Source organism: Pseudonaja textilis, chromosome 1, assembly GCF_049901715.1.
Source record: "Pseudonaja textilis isolate UNSWEBS1 chromosome 1, rPseTex1.2, whole genome shotgun sequence".
Classification (NCBI taxonomy): Eukaryota; Metazoa; Chordata; class Lepidosauria; order Squamata; family Elapidae; genus Pseudonaja; species Pseudonaja textilis.
The window spans coordinates 56,326,987-56,346,280 of NC_141990.1; positions in this window are offsets into that span (position 1 = coordinate 56,326,987).

Sequence of the window (19,294 nt, forward strand, 5' to 3'; positions counted from 1 at the left end):
TAGATAGACGGGGTTTTGAAGCACTTAGAACTACCATCCATATCTAAACATCTAAATGTGCTTAAATTGATAATATTGCCACTCTGAACATCTTGGCAAGTAATAATTATATGGCAGCTCCTCACATGAGAAGATCTCCATCTGATCCTATTAACTAAGGTTCTCCATTAAAAGGATGATATTTGGATTGCTTCCTAGCAACGATTTAGCATGATCATAAGGATCAAATTTGAATCAGTATGCTATTGTATGCTCCAGCTCCATAGGCAATAAAGTTGGAAGTGGAATTTCAGATTTTGAAGATAGTAGAGTCTAACATCTTCCAATTTATAAGATATGTCAAATATGCTGATTCCAAAAATGAAAACAAATCTTTAATGGGTCATCTGAGAAAGAAGATATGCCTTATTTAGAGATTTGGAAAGGAAAGGTACCGCTTATATCAACTGAAGCTTTTCTAGGTGAAAAATGAATGGAAGTATTTCTTTTTAAAATCATATTTATTTTCTTTTATCAATAAAAATAAAATAGAAAACAGAAAAATTAACAACTAATACTAACAACAAAAAGAAAAATATATTTTGAAAGAAAGAAAGAAAGTAAAGAAAGAAAGAATCCAACATTAAACATATAAATTCCACCCCTGCTGGATGCTGGATGTTTATTCTTTCTCTTACATAATGGGTCTACAAATAGTCATAAACTTTCCCATCTATATTAAATATACAAAGATATGGAAAATTTTCTGTCTAATAATCAAATTGATGGAATATCTAATCACAATAAATATGTAAAAGAAAAAAAAAAGTCAACAGGTTAACCCAAACATTGCATTAACCTTCAAATCCCTCTGTTAACCATCTGTCATTGTATTTAACATGTAGAAAATCCACAGCTTTCAGTCTCTTATAAAGTTGTCTAATCCACAAAAGAGGGAATTTCTTATTAAGTTCTATTAAATTTCTGAAAATACTTTTTAGGCATATATAGATAAAGGAATGATAAGAGTGTTGTGCATGTGGATGGATATGTGTCTGTCTGTCTATTGGTCTGTCTGTTGGTCTGTTGGTCTCTCTCTCTCTCTCTCTCTCTCTCTCTCTCTCTCTGTGTGTGTGTGTGTGTGTGTGTGTGTGTGTGTGTAAGAAGGCCATGATGTTTTACATATCCTTTGTTGCCTATAAATACTCATCTAGAAATGTTGCCTGTTTCCACAGTGATATTATCATAATGAAGGCAGCTTTGGGAATACATGCAAGTCAGCCAATGTTTGAACATTAGACGATTTTCCACTCTGAATCTTGCCACTTCACTAGAAGGAGTGTTGCTTTGGTCATACTACAAGCTCTGGCCCTTCTCATGTGAATGTCATCATGAATAGCTGAACCTTGTACTGCTTTGAGCACTGCTTGTTTTGTTGGCCCCTCCTTCCTGCCCCTGCTTAGAGATGCCCCTGCAGTGCACTTTTCTTTAAATATTTTCTCTAGTGAGGAAGAAAATCCCAGATCTCATCAACTATCTAAGTTCAGTGGGACCCTGGTCCCAGTCAGTGCATGAATTCTGATTCACTTCTTTTGCTGTGAATAAGAGAAAAAAGGAGGGCGAGACAAATCTTTTTTTAAAAAAACAGTGAAAGAATATAAAGGAGAATTAGAGATGAATAGGATCAAATGGTCTGCTCTCGAGCATGAAAGTGACATGTTTAGCCTCCATTTTCCAACCCATTTAGCAAAGCAGATGGTCAATGATTTTCTGTAGCCAGGTTCCAGTTAACTGTAAGCCTTTGACCTGAGAAAGCTCCTGGATTATCCACCCAGCTTTAATAACCCGCCAGGCAGGATTTGTTACGTGCTAATGCCAGGAGATAAAAGGTGCACTCTAAAAGGATATTTTCTCACACTCATTTCAGTGAGGTTTGTAACGAGAGATCTACCTGTGTATTCTGCTCTGAATTTATGCCTGGATCAGAGGCGTAATGTTATTTTCAATTGCTTTCCTATTGGAAGCTTTGATGTCTGTTTAAACTACCCAAGTCTGGAAACAAACAAAAAACAAAAAACACCTGATGATAGGGAAATTTAGCAGAAGGAGTGCATTACATACATTGTGAAAACATTTCTCTCCAGCTCCTAAAAATGCAGTAATGGACATCTCAGTGTAGTGAATCTAACATTAAGCAATCTCTCTTACCTTTTATCATATGATATTCATGCTGGTTACACACATGGTGAGACTTCACCTATGCATAGATATCAAACTCTGCTACATTTTCCCAGCTCACGTCATTACCTGAGAAAATAAAATCTTATTTACTTATCCCAGCTAAAATCTTTGTTAAAAATGAAGGTCTCTGACTGAAGTTCAAGTCTTAGAGGCTTCATGAACACATCCATATAGTTTCTTGGCAACAGTATGAAAATGATTTGCAACAATTAATTATAACAATATAATATAAACTATATAATAATAACAATAATAACAACAACAATAATAATATAAATATAAACCACTAAAAAGAAGAGGGGATCAACTTATTTTCCAAAGCATCAGATGGCAAGAAGAAATGGATGGAAACTAATCAAGGAGAGAAGCAACATGGGATTAAGGAGAAACTTCCTAACAGTGATGACATTTAACTAGTGGAACAGCTTGCCTTCAGAAGTTGTGGGTGCTTCATCACTGGAGGTTTTAAAGAAAAGACTGGACAATTTGTCTGAATGGGTATAGAAACCCTCCAAGATCCCTTCCATTTCTATTCTGATTGAAAACATCCACATCATCAAATAGTAATGTTACAATTCTACGTTCAAATTAAGAGTATGAATGTATTTAAACAATTTGTCAATATATCAAATAGTAATGCTACAATTCTACATTCAAATTAAGAGTATGAATGTATTTAAACAATTTGTCAGTATATGATGTGAAAGCATTTTAGGTTCCCGCCACTCCCTCCAAAAAGTCTAACATCTATTTGGGGATTTTCTGGTAGTCTGCAATCCAACCATTAACCTCTCCAATCTTATCTTGGCTTTTGAAATCATCCCAGGTTGGTTAGGTGCTATCTCTAACTTGATCCACCTCTTTGTAAAGTGATAAATACCAGTGAGATTCTGTTTGAAAAAAAAGAAGACATTACAGCTATGAACATCTTTTAAAAATGGTGGTTTGTCACAGACATTTATCTCTGGTATATTTCTGTATGATGTCTGGGTATTATATTTTTACTGGGGCTGCCTTGACTTTTTCTTTCTTTCTCTCTTTCTTTAAATTGATGTGCAAATTATATTATTTATCTTTATCTTTGTTTGCTACCCAGATGAACACATCCTTCGGCAAAGAGAGGAAAGCTGAACAATAGCCCACATTGCAAAAGGCTGAGTGCCAATTCTCTATTACACAAAGCAAGCACCATATTGATGGGGAAAGGCCACAAGACTGAAAACTACAGCATTGTGCCTCTCCTAAAACTTGTAAGGAAAACCTCCCTGCCCAATTTGCCACAACCAACCAACAATCCCAAAGTGTGAATAAGGGAGACGACTTCAGTGGGATGTTTTGATGGATTTGCAAAATCCATTGAAGATGACACTTTGAAGACTAGCACTATCCAAAGTATACAAAGATAAAATGATAAAGTGATAATGAAGTGCTTTCTACACCATTTATCATCTCTATCTACCTCTATTCACTACCTCTATTTATTATGGTCAAAGACCAAAATAAAGATATTTGATTTGATTTACACATCATCACATATAAAAAACAATAATGAAAGCAAGCAGATGGATATTAAAAAAAAAGACTGACTGACAGCCGTAGAGCAGATTAAATACATATGACATGAACAATTAGGGCTGTGCAAATCTTTCTTGAGCGGTTCACAGCAATGAACAAGAACACATAGCACAAATGAATCAATGAAGTATATATTTTTCCAGGCTTGTGCAACTACTTCACCTTCCAGCTGTTTGTACACATGTGTGCATGTTTAGCCGCTTTGTTGTGCAGTGACAAAAGCCCAGCTGGGAGCCTCTTTTTTCAAAAAACACATCACTATTTGATACACAAAGCATAACTATAGCAAGAATTAAATTTTCCTTCCTCTTCTACCGTGTAACATGGTACCTTTAATTTTTTAAAAAACTGTGCAACCACATTAAGGATGTTAATATTGATCTTGAAAATGAGACTATAGTAATTTAAAAGCACAGTCTTTTATTCAGGACTTGCATTTCTGAAGTTTGGTGAAAGTTGTGAGGGTCTCCAATATCCAGCTATTCTTTTTTCAGATTAGTCAAGGTGAGGATTTCAAATGAATAAATAAATACCCATGGCAATCTGGTGGGAAAAGTGGACTACAAGGATATCATCACACCCTTACCTTATTTACATGACATTTAGAGGGATTAACATTCATTTTCAAGAAAACACATTTTAGAGGGCTTCTGTTCTAGCATCTGGAATGGCTTATGTTTCCTTACTAATTCATTGGCTTTAAAAGAACAATGGTATTTTTAACTACTGGTTTTAAGGAAGGGTATTTTGAGGGGCATTAACTTTATTTACAAAAGAAATGTGTTGGGCTTTGAAGAAGGAAAATATTTCTGACAACACTAAGAAAACAACAGAAAATAAGTCAATCTGCTATCTATAAAATGATGACAATCGGATTTCTTGACCTATTTTTTTTTACTGGGAGCAGCTTTTTTCTGACTGAGTGTTCTTCTGACGTTATGGACTCATTGTCATCGATCATCAGATAGGCTAAAGGGTTGAAGGGAATTATACTTAGTATTAAAGTACATACACCCATGCACACACCCACACCCCTTGCTATTTCCTGCTAGGATAAGAAATGTTATATTATTCAGAGAGCAGAAAAGGAATAAAAATTTGTAAACAAAATAAATTAAAGCTAAAAATGAAACAAGGATAAGCCCATCACCATTAAGTCTACCTCTCTATTATTTTCTATCCTTGCAAACCATTCTTGTCCCAATATATTAGAACATGATATACTGCCATTTTTTAATTTAAACTACTAACCTCATCAACACCCCAACCATTTCTTTCTCAGTCTTTCCTTTCTTTCAATATACAGTTGTATATGACCAGTCATTTATGTTTATGCAGATTCTCAGTCATCCAGGTCATGTCCCGAAGGTGCTTTTACATAGGAGACCAAACCCCTCAGGAATAGATTCAGCAGTACATCGGCATTTAAACGACAAAGGCTGCTCTTTTGAATATAGCAAAGTCCACATTTTGGCCATCTATGTTTAAACTGAACAGCCCTCTCTCAATAGAGGGGGGAGGATACAACATCATCTATCTTCAGTCTAGAACCAGTTCTTACAACAGTCCCAAGAAGGCTACACACCCATTTGCACCATTCAGGTGACCCTGAGGACACAGATAAACCTCCAAGTGGCCTCAACAACTTTCTAAAAGAATGCAAATGACCAGTTGTCTGAAAGGAATATAAATCCTTCCATTTCCCAAGCTTCTTGGATGAGAAGCAAAACGTCTTCAAAGAAAAACAAGAAAGTCCAGTTGCCTCTTGAAAAAGCACTTGTGACAAAAATCTAATAGATTGATATAAAACATAATATAGATATATATAACCACTGGTTGAAAGTATAACATAAATTTTAAGATAAAACTTGGAACATCTCATATAAAACGATGGAATAAATAGTTTAGTCATGGATGATTAATAACTGATAAATATATAAACAATATATATAAATTTATTGACAATGTGAAGACAATAAATTGTGAGTAAATGACTACAAAAGTATAGCACAAAAAATACGTAACCAACTGACACACTATGTGTATATAAAATGGAAGAGGGTTTTATGTTTTTATGTTTTTGTATGTGTATGTTTGTGTTTAAAAATAAAAAACTTTATTTAAAAAAAAAGCACTTGTGGGATGACAAGTCACTTGTGATTGCTCAAAGTTATAACTTACCTGAAAAAAGGGAACTTATGACTTGGAAACTTACAATTTACAACCACAATATGTAACCTCCATTTCAGTTATAACTTGAGGAATGTATGTACGTATGTATGTATGTATGTATGTATGTATGTATGTATACACACACACACACCTTCTGTGAGTTATTTGGGCATGGGGAGATGCATACATCACTAATGTCCTTATGTGACTTTCCTACTGTTATATGGGAGGTCAAAGGCATTGTCCTTTAGCTGAGATGCCTGCTCATTAAAATGAAAGTTGTAAATAAGATGCCTGTAGGAGGCTAGTAACAGATTGTAATTATGCTGCATAAAATAATCATGTAACAGAAGGAAATTAATTTCCCATTTCCCCTCCCATTAGAAGTCAATTCCAAATAATATTTATTTTCTTAATGAAAATGGTACAAGACAGGTCAGAGTGTCAATAAGTCAATTTTCCAGTTTTACTTATCTTTTGAATTTTGTACTTTTTGCATTTGAAATCTTGAAGAGGCCTACATTATATATTTAAGGCAGATGAAAAATAATGTAAGTGCAGGTGTTCCTTTCTGCATCAGCTCCAGGCACTCAATTATTGTCAAAAATGGAAAATAGGTATTTTTGTAAACAAATTTACCTAATGTACATAATTTATGGGAAACTTCACCAAGTATCCAGCAAAGCAAGGAATCTTGCTGATCTATTTGTATATGCTATGCAATATAAAAATGTAATGGGCTGATTTCATGCCTATCACAGAGACCTACAGTCTCTGTTTAACAACTACTTTAATCACTTTGGATACACTAACCTTTTTTCTTTCCAAACCATATAGATGTGCTGGTTTTTTTTTATAGGTAATTAGGCTTAGACATTGCTAAGACTTAGACATTCACAGACATTGCTCTAATATAGACTACTTTTGTACGGCTGATCTATGCAGTAACTTCTGTTGGGCTCTCTGTATTAATAGAACGCACTACACCAAACACAGACTCACAAAAATGTGATTTAGTGCCTTGTATTGCTTTTCTAGTTTCCAGAAGGAGGTCTCTGTGAGTTCCTTATTTCTGTCCAGGATACAGCATTGCTCCATATCAGCCTGAACTCTGGTCCATTTATACTAGGGTTTAAACTGGTTTCTAACCTCTTGATGGGAAAAGCTCTGATTCCTTTGACCTTGTGAGGTCTTCTGCTGATTAGCGAGCAATAGGGTGAGAACGGCTTTTACAGCTGTTTTCAAATGTCAGAAAAAAAAATTTAAGAATGTTAGCAGGATGACAAGATGTAGCTCTAAAGACTAAGTTATAATCCCTGAGGTGGGGAATCATCTCCTCCAAGCCTGGAGAAAGAAAAAGCTTTGCATTTTTTTTGCCCTGTGGAACAGGGGACAAACCTTATTTGAACTACAGTGGAATATGGAATATTCAGAGAAAAAATCAGCAACCACCCTCTCTTTATGCTTTTAGAGGAAGACTTTATGTTAAGCAACTATAACAGTAAAATAGAACTAATTTTTCCATGCTGAAATTAATAGGCACCTCACAGATACATTATTTGCCAGGTGCACAATTATTTTGAAAATATGCTTGACTATTGCTATTTATTTCTCTGACCTCATCGAGTAAAACTCCCTAAACAACAGAAAAAGTGTGCAAAATAGGGAGGGAGGCCAGTCTTTCTTCTTGGATTCACTGTTATCTACCTTTTGAGTAAGATTTTTTTTAGTACTTCTATTTCAGTTTCTGCCTTGGAGGCTTTCTGTTCATTTTTTAAAATGAAGCCATAACAGCAAGGATAGGACACATAACAGAATAACATGATATCTAATGTCCCATTAATAATAGCAGATTACTTTTGTTAAAAATAACCTGAATAGTGATTCCAAGATCGCTCGTGGAAAAGGGCAGATTTTAAAACTGGTGTGAAAATATGTGCTTAACATCAGTATTTAGCGTGTGGTTGTAATATATGCCATTTTCATGCACTGACATGGACCTGAAGTCCTGCTATTTATTTTCATGATTATTTTAGTGCTTTGGAATTTATTTTGTAAATAAAGAAGGTGAAGAGCCACAGGATCAAATGGGTTCTATGGAGCATCTAATTCTTCCTTTTCTTTATCATCCCACCATTCACTTCCTTTTTCTCTATTATCAGATACTACTGATGGCTGGCAGGCATCAAATCCATTGAGCTCAGAAGGTCAAGTTGAAGAAGATGCTCAGACATGTCCTTCAGCATTGGGGTGAGTTCTAAGCTAGCTAGCCAGCCAGACAACCAACCAACCAACCAACTTGCTTTTTGTCTCTGTCTTATGTACATGTTTGGTTCTGTGGCCTCTGCCGAGACTGCCCAAATGTCTGGTCAATCCAGACATTTTAGTTGGTCATCTTACTTCTACTGGCTGTAAGACATTTCATCCCTTTTGGGGACTTTTCTTCTTTTGATTCCTGACATCTGGGAGGGATATGACTTGGAAACAAGGGTTCATCTATCTTTGAACAGTCACTAGATGGCAGCAAAGAAAAACAGAACCCTCTGATTCTTTATTGACACCTTCTAGATTAGTAGAATCTCTAATTGCTTAGTTCATTTATTTGTTTCATATTTCATCAATCCTATTAAATTCAAGTAAAGCAATTAATTTCAAGGAGAGAATATAGAAATTGTTTTATGAGAACTGGAATCTATTAACTTTTCAAATGCATGTTGTAATCCAAATTGATCAACAATGAAGCCAACTTTCCAGTGAAAAAACTGACAATAATTATGCAGAAAATTGTAACATTTTTTCTTTGCTAACACTGAATAAATTAAAACTGTAAATTATTATTTTAAAGATGTGGATAATTTGTGTGCAACATAATGCTTTCAGGCTTGGGAAAAAAGAAAAGGCACCAGGTAGTCTAGGCTGCATTGGAAAATGAGTTAATACCTTTCCCGAGATTCACTTTGTGAAGTTCCCAAGATACACTTTTCCAAGTAGAATAAGAAATTTCTTTTTTACCAAAGCCTCAAGCAATGGGATATCTCAGATTCTCTCACTTCCCACTGGATATCACAATAATTTGTAAACTTGTCTCTATGAATAATTCTCAACAGTTTACTGCCATCAATCACAGCAAATGACAATTTCTCTGTTTCGGCTATCCAATAAATCTGCCACGTGTTTTAACATGTCAGTTATACATGTCATGATAGGAACCCTTCTGTCTGACTTGAATCTCTGGATCTAAAGACTTCTGAGTGTGATCAATGAGAGATAGCGGACAAACACATGTCAGAGTAAACATACATTAAGGTTGGAAGTGTTAAGTACATGAGCTGAAAATAGAGAGGGCTGGTGGTGTGACCTTTTCTTTCAACGTCTCCTTTTTTCCAATCTTAAATTCAGCTCTTTTAAAATAAACTGCTGAGTGAAGGAAGGTTTCAAAGATCCATTTAAATAAGATTACTATGAAACCTATCAATAATTCTCTAGAACTGGAACTGCTTTTGAAAAAAAAAAATCTGGTGTGGGGATTTTTTCTTCTCATCTGATGGATATTGATATTCAATAACTTTATATTAAAGTCAAATTATATTTTACATTTGGTATAAATAACCAACAGCTGATGAGATGCTTCATCTGACAGAGAATTTCCATTATACCTATGGTCTCTTTCCATAGGATCTGCTATGTTTCTCTATACAAAGCTAAGTTTAGTTCCTGTTGCTATAGTTTAGTAATTATATAAATTGACTTGCTTGTGATGAATGGAGGCAGGTCAATACTTAAGCAAATTCAAATTCCAAAAGAGATTTCCCTTCACTGTTTCCTTAAAAAAGAAGAACTATATGGATAGACTCTAATAATGGATAGGGTTCTAATAATCTTCTATAATAGAAGATCTGGATCTTGTTATAGATTTCTAGATAATTTGGTGTAAAATTTGATGATAATTTCTGATTCCTAATTTACAATGGCAATAACATTTCTTCTGCACCACCCCTAAATTGTGTGCACTAGTTATGCTTTCTGGTCTGTAATGATTCACTGAAGTTTGGAACTAAGTTGCGCAGATTGAACAGATTTAACAGACAATCAGAGTTGGAAGGGACCTTGTAGGTCATCTAGTCCAACCCCCCACCCAAGCGGGAGACCCTACACCATTTCTGACAAATGGCAGCCCAATCTCTTCTTGAAAGTCTCAACTGATGGCGCTCCCACAACTTCCAAGGCAAGCTGTTCCATTGGGTGATTGTTCTCATTGTCAGAAAGTTTCTCCTTGTTTCCAGGTTAAATCTCTCCTTGTTCAGTTTCCATTCATTATTCCTTGTCTGACCTATAGGAGCTTTAGAAAATAGCTTGACCCCTTGCTCCCTGTGGCAGCCCCTCAAATACTGGAAGACCGCTATCATGTCTCCCCTGGTCCTTCTCTTTACTAGACTAGCCAAGCCCAGTTCCTGCAACCGTTCGTTGTATGTTATAACCTCCAGTCCCTTAATCATCCTGGTTGCTCTTCTCTGTACTTTTTCTAGAGTCTCAACATCTTTTTTATAATGTGGTGAACAAAACTGGATTCAGTACTCCAGGTGTGGTCTTACTAAGGCTTAGTTTATAGAGTGGTATTAGTACTTCTCTTGATCTTGATTATATCCCTCTGTTAATACAATTTACGATTGAATTAGCTTTTTCAGCTGCTGCTGCACACTGCTGGCTCATATTTATCTGGTTGTCCACTAAGACCCCAAGATCCCCCTCACAGTTACTGCTATTGAGCCTGGTTTCACCCAGTCTGTATGTGTACTTTTGGTTTTTCTTACCGAAGTGAAGGACTTTACTTTTCTCTACATTGAATTTCATTTTGTTAGATATGGCCCAGTGTCCTAGTCTGTCAAGATCCATCTGGATCTTGAGCCTATCTTCTTGGGTGTTAGCTATTCCTGCCAGCTTTGTATCATCTGCAAATTTGGTAAGTTCCCCTTCTATTCCCTCATCTAAGTCATTAATGAAGATATTGAAGAGTACTGGGCCTAAGATGGAACCTTGTGGCACCCCACTGCTTACTTCCCTCCATGTAGACTTAGACCCATTAAGGACTACTCGTTGAGTACGGTTTGCCAACCAGTTGTGAGTCCATCTAGTGGTGGTGTTATCTATTCCACTTTTTTCTAGCTTACTAAGAAGTAGGTTGTGGTCTACTTTGTTGAATGCCTTGCTGAAATCTAAATATATTATGTCCACAGTATTTTGCTGGTCTACTAATTTAGTCACTGTGTTGAAGAATGAAATAAGATTGGTTTGGCATGATCTGTTTTTAACAAACCCGTCCTGAGTGCTAGTTATTACTTTACTTGTTTCTAGACGTTGGCAGATCTGGTTTTTTATTATCTTTTCAAGTATCTTCCCGGGTATTGATGTTAGGCTGATTGGTCTATAGTTTCCTGGGTCTGTTTTTTTTTTTCCTTTTTTGAAGATGGGAACCACATCAGCTCTTTTCCAGTCCTTTGGTAGTTCCCCGGTGCTCCAGGATTTTTGAAAGATATGGTGCAGTGGTTCTGAGATGACCTCTGCCAGCTCCTTTAAAACTCTGAGATGTAATCCATCAGGCCCCGGTGATTTGTTTTCATCAAGATCAGACAGGTGTTCTCTTACTATTTTTTTGCTTATTTTAACTTTTATTTCTGGTCTGTCTTTTACAGTTATGTTTTTGGTGGGTTGAGCTATAGTTTCTTTTTGCGTGAAGATGGATGCAAAGAATGAGTTAAGCAGTTCTGCTTTCTCTCTGTTGCCTGTTACTTCTTTCCCATCTTCTCTCTTTAGTGGACCGACTGTTTCCTTGATTTTTTTCTTGTTATTTATATGTTGGAAGAAACTTTTTTTTATTATCTTTGACTTTTATTGCAAGTCTTTGTTTGTTCTGAGCCTTTGCTATCCTTTGTCTTTGCAGATTCTGGCTATCTGCTGATATTCTGCCTTAGTTGTACATCCTCCTTTCCATGTTTTGTACTTGTCCTTTTTTTCTTTCTATTTGCTAGAGAGATCTTTCTGCAGCCATGCTGGTTTCTTCTTGGATTTCTTGTTTTTCTTTCTCAGTGGTATTGTGCTGGTCTGGGCTTCTATGATCATACTTTTTAGAGTTTCCCAAGATTCTTGAGTTGTTTTCCCCTTTAGGATTTTCATCCATGTAATCTTTCCCAAGTTCTCTCTGAGTTTATTGAAATCAGCTCTTTTAAAATCCAAGACTCTGATTACTTTGGGGAATATATACTTCATGGATGTTATAAATATGCTCCTGAAGAGAAAGAGTTGAGGCTCTTTTCATCAAATTTAAATGTATTTCTCGCTGGGAACACCTCTTTTCTACCTGCCACCATTGAGACCTGCTCACTTTTTGTTTTTAAAGAGGGGGACAGGAGAGAATCTGAAAGAAAGTATGCTGAAGGCAAGGACAGAAAAAGCAGGAAGGAGGAAAAGAATAGGGAAGAAAGAAAAAATTCTAATTTAAAATTTATGAATAGAAACAGTAAAGTAAATGGACAGAGGAAGTAAGACAAGGATTAGATATAAATAGGAAAAATTAGGTCAGAAACAAGAACCGGGACATTGAGAGATTGCTAGAATCTAAAATCAGAAGGTGGAAGAAATGCACAGGAGCTTATATTATTTCCATAATAATATAATTTATTTATTGCACATTATTATTTTCTCAATTTTTACTTTCCTTGTTACATTTCTAATTTTCAACCAAACTCCATTTCTAATTTAAGTAAACAATCAGTCAAAATGGAAAGAAGCCATTTTAAAAGGATATCTTTGTGGATTTATCTCACCACACTTTTACTGTTCCTTTATTCTGTTTTGTGCAGTTGCTATTCTCCTATGGGGAAAAAAAGAGCTAAGACTTCTCTTGCTAAGTCTGCCAAAAGTAGTCTCAGTAGCTGGTCTTTAGGTTCCTAATTTTCTCACTTCTTGGAAAGATGCTAATTATAATGATGCCTAATTCCTCCTGGAAAGTCTATAAAGGTTGAGACATAAATATTTTTTCTGCCATCTTAGAGGTGAGAATGAAGCAAGTTTCAACCCCCCCCCCCCATGTGTCTGGCAGGGAATTAAGTACTGTGCATCTATAAAAGAAAAAGCAATGATTTTAAGATGTTGAGAATTATTTGACCGAATGGTGGGTTACACCTTTTCAAAGAAATGTGAGGCATATTTCTATACCACTTTGAAGACTTAAAGAAAGGAACTGATTCAAAGGGGATCTGATAAATTCCCTGCTTTGGATCAAATTCTTTGCAGTCATTAAAAGCATCAAAATGAGGCAGGTGGCTCTGAATGACTTTGGAGAGCTTTTAATATACTTCTCAACTCTGCAGCATAACTTCTAGCTTTGAAGAACCTTCAATGTTGCAGTTGTTCTTAATTACACAAAGAGCAAGTTCAAAGGTTCTGTGAAAGAGGGGCAAATGACGCCACAATGCAAGTTCTTTCCCTTTTGTGCATGCCTTGTGATGTCACTCATGTGCAAAAGAGGTGGAACTTGCATCCCTTTGCTTTTATCATTTTAATGAAACCTTCAGATCTTGCAGACACCTCTGAATGGCTTATCTAGTACTGACATTCGTTTTATCTTCTTTGCAAATGGTGCCCATCAGAGAATTTGCAGAAGGGGTCCTCTGCTGTTTGTGTTTATTTGATAATTTTGTAGTAGTTTTGCTAGGAATAAGAATGAGATATTCTGCTGCTATTTAAAGCAACATTAATTTGTGCTCTCTTCTGTGATCCTTTAGTTTTCCTAATTTAATATTCTTTTGTATAACCTGCTTATCTTTGTCTTGCTTATAGCATGGTCTCTTTATCAAGTCAGCTTATTGTTCTTCAGACCTTTCAGTCCCTGTTTATAGTTCCTTTCACCCCCTTTCATTTTCCCATCTTAAAAAAAAATAAAGCTGATTGCTTTCCGTGAGTTATCTATCTCTATTTTACAATGCTTGTGTGAAACTTCTTCATTTTTGAATGTTTCTGAGATAGTGTGCTTTTATATTAGATTGTGGTTTATAATTCCAAATATTTGTTTATATCCCAGTCTACTGTGTAGGCAACACTAAGAACACACATTTCTCAAATATTGGTTTTTTAAAAAATGTTGCCCAAGGAGTACATAACATGTTGCCCCCAGAAGAAGCTAATCTTGACAATGAGCCCTACCAATAAGTTTTCCAGTTTAAGGGGGGAAAGGGGGATCAGCTAGTGGGTATTTTGATCTCTAATTTGATCAAAATAGGACTTTTCATGCATTGTTTCAACACAGTGTTGCTATAAGGCTCTTTGCTGAAAAATGTAGAGGCTTCTTGTTACGTTTCCCTCATCCCTGCTCTCTGCTTTAAAAGGATATTCATAAAAATAATTATGGTAAAGCTATCTGATTAAAACATTGTAGAGTTAATGACCCATAAAGGGTCAACTATCTTGTTATTTTCTTCCCATTTTCAGGTGAAAAAAGGCCATCTATATATTTTTCTGTCTTTCTCTGTTCTCATTTATGGTAAACTCTTTTATCAAATCATATCTGGAATTGGTTTGAATCAACTCTTTAAAGCTTTTGAATGTTGAAAGTTAAATTCAGATTGAATCTTGACACCTTTGACTTCTGATCCTGAATCTAAATCAAACCTGGGCTGATTCACCTACATTTATTCAAAATACTTTTACTTTTAGAAGCAGATTGGCTTCATACGCACTCAGACTATTCTGTGCACCCTTTTGGGAGTCCTATAGGGCAAGAACAGAAAGATTAAAAACAGAATTAGAGCAGTCAGAATTATTCATTGACTAGATAGGATAGGATACAACAATCTGATTTTAAAATAAGCATTTCCAAGAACAAAGGAGCTTCCTTTTCAAACCCACACATTTAAAAATCTGAATAATTAATAGTGGCTTTCATCCAATTAAAATACAAATGACACAGAGATAGACTGAGCTGAGTTGCCAAAGTTCAGTTCAGATCAAATTAATGGCATTAAAAATATCTCCAAAGTGCCCAGGCTCTGGAATCAATCCAGGGAAAAACAAATTTGAGAGTTCCACCATATTAATTTGGAGCAATTGCTTGAATGAGATTGTACGAAAAAATGAGCTGATAGTGGCAGCAGCAACTGGTACAGAAATTCAAAATTGACCAAAGCCTACCTTGTAATCTTCTAAAGAATAAATGCACCAAGGGTTGGTCCACATCCTAAGGGCCATCATTAAATCATGCTTCATATTAACTGAGTAATACACAGAGATTAGATTTTATATTTTTTGCTTCCTCAGTTTGGATCAGAATTGTGGGAGCTGTAATTCAGGGCAAAAAGCTAATCCATTACCAGATCTGAAGTGATCCATCTCGTATTGTTTGTCATGAAGAATCCTAATCATCATGTAGATTCTTATGAGATAGATACAGTCATATCTGTAATTTATAGTGTTGATGATCAGGACTTCTCACAATTGTTGCAAATATATGCTGAACTTGTGAAAATGTTTCCTGCTAGGATACGTGCTCTGATGCCTAGGGACTATTGGTCTAACTCTAGGATCTTTCCTCCTTGTTCTTGTACTTGACCATCTCTTCTCCTAAAGCATTAGAAGATAACCTTTTGATGGCTAATCCCATGCTGAACTACTTTTGCACTACAGGGGGTCAAATCTAATTCTTTTATTACTATCACAAATGACAAAGATCAGATAATAAAATGTAAAATGTAAACTACAAACAAAATTAGAAATAATTGTGGGGGTGGGGAGTCAGCTGACATTATGCCTTCACTACTAGCTAGAAAATAGGTGGCCACTCTCTTTGTTATATCTTGATTAGTGTCTAATAATAATAGTTAAATAGTTAAATTAATCTGTTTTGCCTGGAAATTGGTATTATGTGGGATTTTCAGAGATATCTATAGGCATTGCAGTAAAAGAGGACATGCTTGGTTGTTTCCAGGGGTGGGATTCAAAATTTTTAAAAACCGGTTCTGTGAGCATGGCTTAGTTGGTGGATGTGGCTTGGTAGTCGTGTGACTGGGTGGACATGGCTTGGTGGTCATGTTATTGGCTGTGTGTGGCCAACTCAATATCACTCACATCGAGGCATGCATCTCCTCGCCTGGCCTCTCATGACTGTGGGGATGCTGCAACAGTCGTGTGAAAAATGGTTATGTCACTTTTTTCAGTGCCATTGTTACTTTGAATGGTCACTCCATACAAGCAAAGTACCAGCAAAGGAGGGGGAAAAATCTCCAGAGACGTTCCTGAGATAGGAAGTCTAATCCTGCCAAGAACGTAATAAGGGTTAACGGAGAGGCAGTTTCTGTAAGCAACACCAGAATGTTTCCTTCCTGCCTTCCTTACAGGATAAGGCCAGTAATTTCTTCTAACAACCAGTTCTCCGAACTGCTTAGAATGTTAACAACTGGTTCTAGCGAATAGGTGCGAACTGGTAGAATCTCACCCTGGTTGTTTTCTATTCCTCCAGAATTGTATGGACATAGTCTTTCATGTATAGGTGTTTTATTATACCTGCCAAACAGAAGGGCAGAAATATATTATGTGTAGTTCAAAATAATTCTTTCCTTAGGCTAACATAATCAAATAATTTGCAGATTTACAGGTGTTCATGGTGATGAGCATTCTGTAGCACTATGTTAGGTAATTAGTTGATTTGCAATTCTGCATTCTTCAGCCTTTGATATATACTCATTTTGACTTGATCATAGCCAGCAAAGATAAGCTATTCTTTAGAAAGGTCATTATTGGCTAATTTATGTTCTACTGTCAAAGTGAATAGAAAAGCATAATCTTCTGTTAAAGTCAATGATGCTAGGTCTATTGGAAAAAAACCAGAAGTCTCAACCAATAATTCAAAACTGCCTTCCAAGCCGTGTGTTCAGTTTTGATCTCTGCATTTTTAGGTTGATAGGGTTGCATTAGAAATCCTTTTTGGTGTAGCAGGATCTTAAGAATTCAGTTTGTATGACTCTGTGAGGTCCTTCTTAACAAATAGGTGAACCTGTGTTTTATATAATGTTCTGGGCGAAGGTTTTTGCCTCAAAGAGTTTAAGGGCTTCAAGGACAAATTCTCATTCTCTCACAGAAGAATCTCCTAACGGACAATGAGGCTCCAGCTGCTGTTTCATTTATATGTTCATGGTGGCTTTCCAGGTATGGAATATTTTCCCATTGTATTTGAAGGAGTACGTTTGTTCTATGTGTGTTCCACCTGGCATTCATGTATGTGACTTTGCCTTATGGCACAAACCAGTATTTTGCACTTCTGAAGGTTAATGTTTAGTTAATGGCCACAAAAGCATGTATAATAGCATTCAGCAACCTGAGAATTAGATATGACAGGAGAATTATCAGCATATACAATTAGGGTAACATCAATAATTTTCAATATGCTGATGATACAACTCTCCTTTCAGAAACCAAAGAAGACCTGGAACATCTGATCAATAAAATCAAAAAAGAAAGTGAGAGTTTGGGTCACTTCCTGAACTTTGAAAAGACCAAGCTCATGACCACTGAAAGGAAGGGAAACATCAAAATAAAAATTGATGGTGAAGAGATAGAATGTGTGGAAAAATTAAGTTTCCTAGGATCACAGATAATTCAAAGCGGTGAATGCAGCACAGAAATAAAATGTCAGATTGCATTGTGTGACACAGCAATGATGAACATGAGCTGAATATAGCAAAGGAAGGACATCCGCTTGGCAACCAAATGTAGGTTAATTTGCTCTATTGGGTTTCTGTAGCTACCTCTGTCTGTGAAAGTTGGACCTTAAAAAAGCAAGACAGGAAGAAAATTAACTTGTTTGAGCTGTGGTGCTAGAGAAGCCTCCTGTATGTTCCTTGGACAGCAAAGGTGACTAACAAGCAAGTACTGGAACACATAAAATTAGACACACCACTAGAAGGCAAAATCACAAAACTGTATGTCATGTAAGGAGTTCACTGGAGGAAAACAATTGTTCTTGGAAGAGTTAATGATAAAAGGAAACCAGGCCATCAAAATGTCCATGGTGGCTGGATGCTATCGAAGCTGACAACAGCCAGAGTACTGAAAAACTCAATGAAATACTGCAAGATTGGAAGATATAAGAGACCTGGCCCATAGAATCACCAAGAGTTGAACTTGAGTGAGCAGATAATATCATCATCATCATCATCATCATCATCATCATGGAGCATGGGCAACAAGAGGATCTAAGGTTCTCACTGTATCTTTGATATGAAAGTTTGATAGTATGGGTGTTAAAATACATCCTTGTCTGACACTTTTTAAAGGGTGTATTGCACATTCCTTGTAAGCATCTTGCATGAAGTGAGATTTTGGTATACAAGTTCTGAATTAGAAATAACAGTCATCTGTTGATGTTGGTACTTCAAGGCTTTTTTTAACAGGGTTCTATATATGAAGCTCACACTCACAGAACCGGTTGTTAAACTGGTTGCAGCCCACCACTGATTAAGTCACAATGTTTTCTGATACCTTATAGCAGGGCTGTCAAACTCCTAGCCTGTGGGCCGGATATGTCACATGCTGGCCATACCCATACCTGGTTTAGTGAAGGGGAAAAAAGTCATGTGATGTCACCGTGACACCATGAGTTTGACACCCCTGCCTTATAGCATCACTGCCAGCATACTGAAGTACAATAGAAAAATGCAATTCTCTGAAAGTGGTCTATAAATAGAAATGGAGCCAGTGGAACTCAGTGCCTCTCTTTCATGGAAGTAAATCAAATACAAAGATTAAGAGAATTGAAAGTGGCTGAGAACTCAAACAGGATTTACAGAGTCATTCTCTCTATTCTTTCCTCCTTAAGACTAGGGGTTGAGATAATTGGCATCCTCTTTGAATATCTGCAGCCATACTGTCATTATGCTTTAAAGAACCTCAAATCAACTATGATTCAACAGTAGTTAATGAGATCATCTAGATCTGGCTGGATATCCTACAGGTAATCCTTTCTTCTGTTCATTGCAACCTTTTGAAGTTTAGCCCCTGATATTCTACTCATCAGGTAGCACACATTCTGCTTCCTTTACAAAAAACATTATTTTAATCTTTGGTCCCAAGACATGTTTCAGTCCTTTTAAACTTTCCTTGACTAGAATGAAGAGGAAAATAATGCAACACTAGTGGATTTTAAAATGATTCACACCCATGTCAGTCCCTCATTTTCACTATTTTGTAGATTTTTTTTCATTTTTTTAAAAATAGAAGAACTAAAAAAATCTATTTTAGATGGTTTTCTTAATTTCTTTTCAGTGGGCTCTTGGTATTCAGC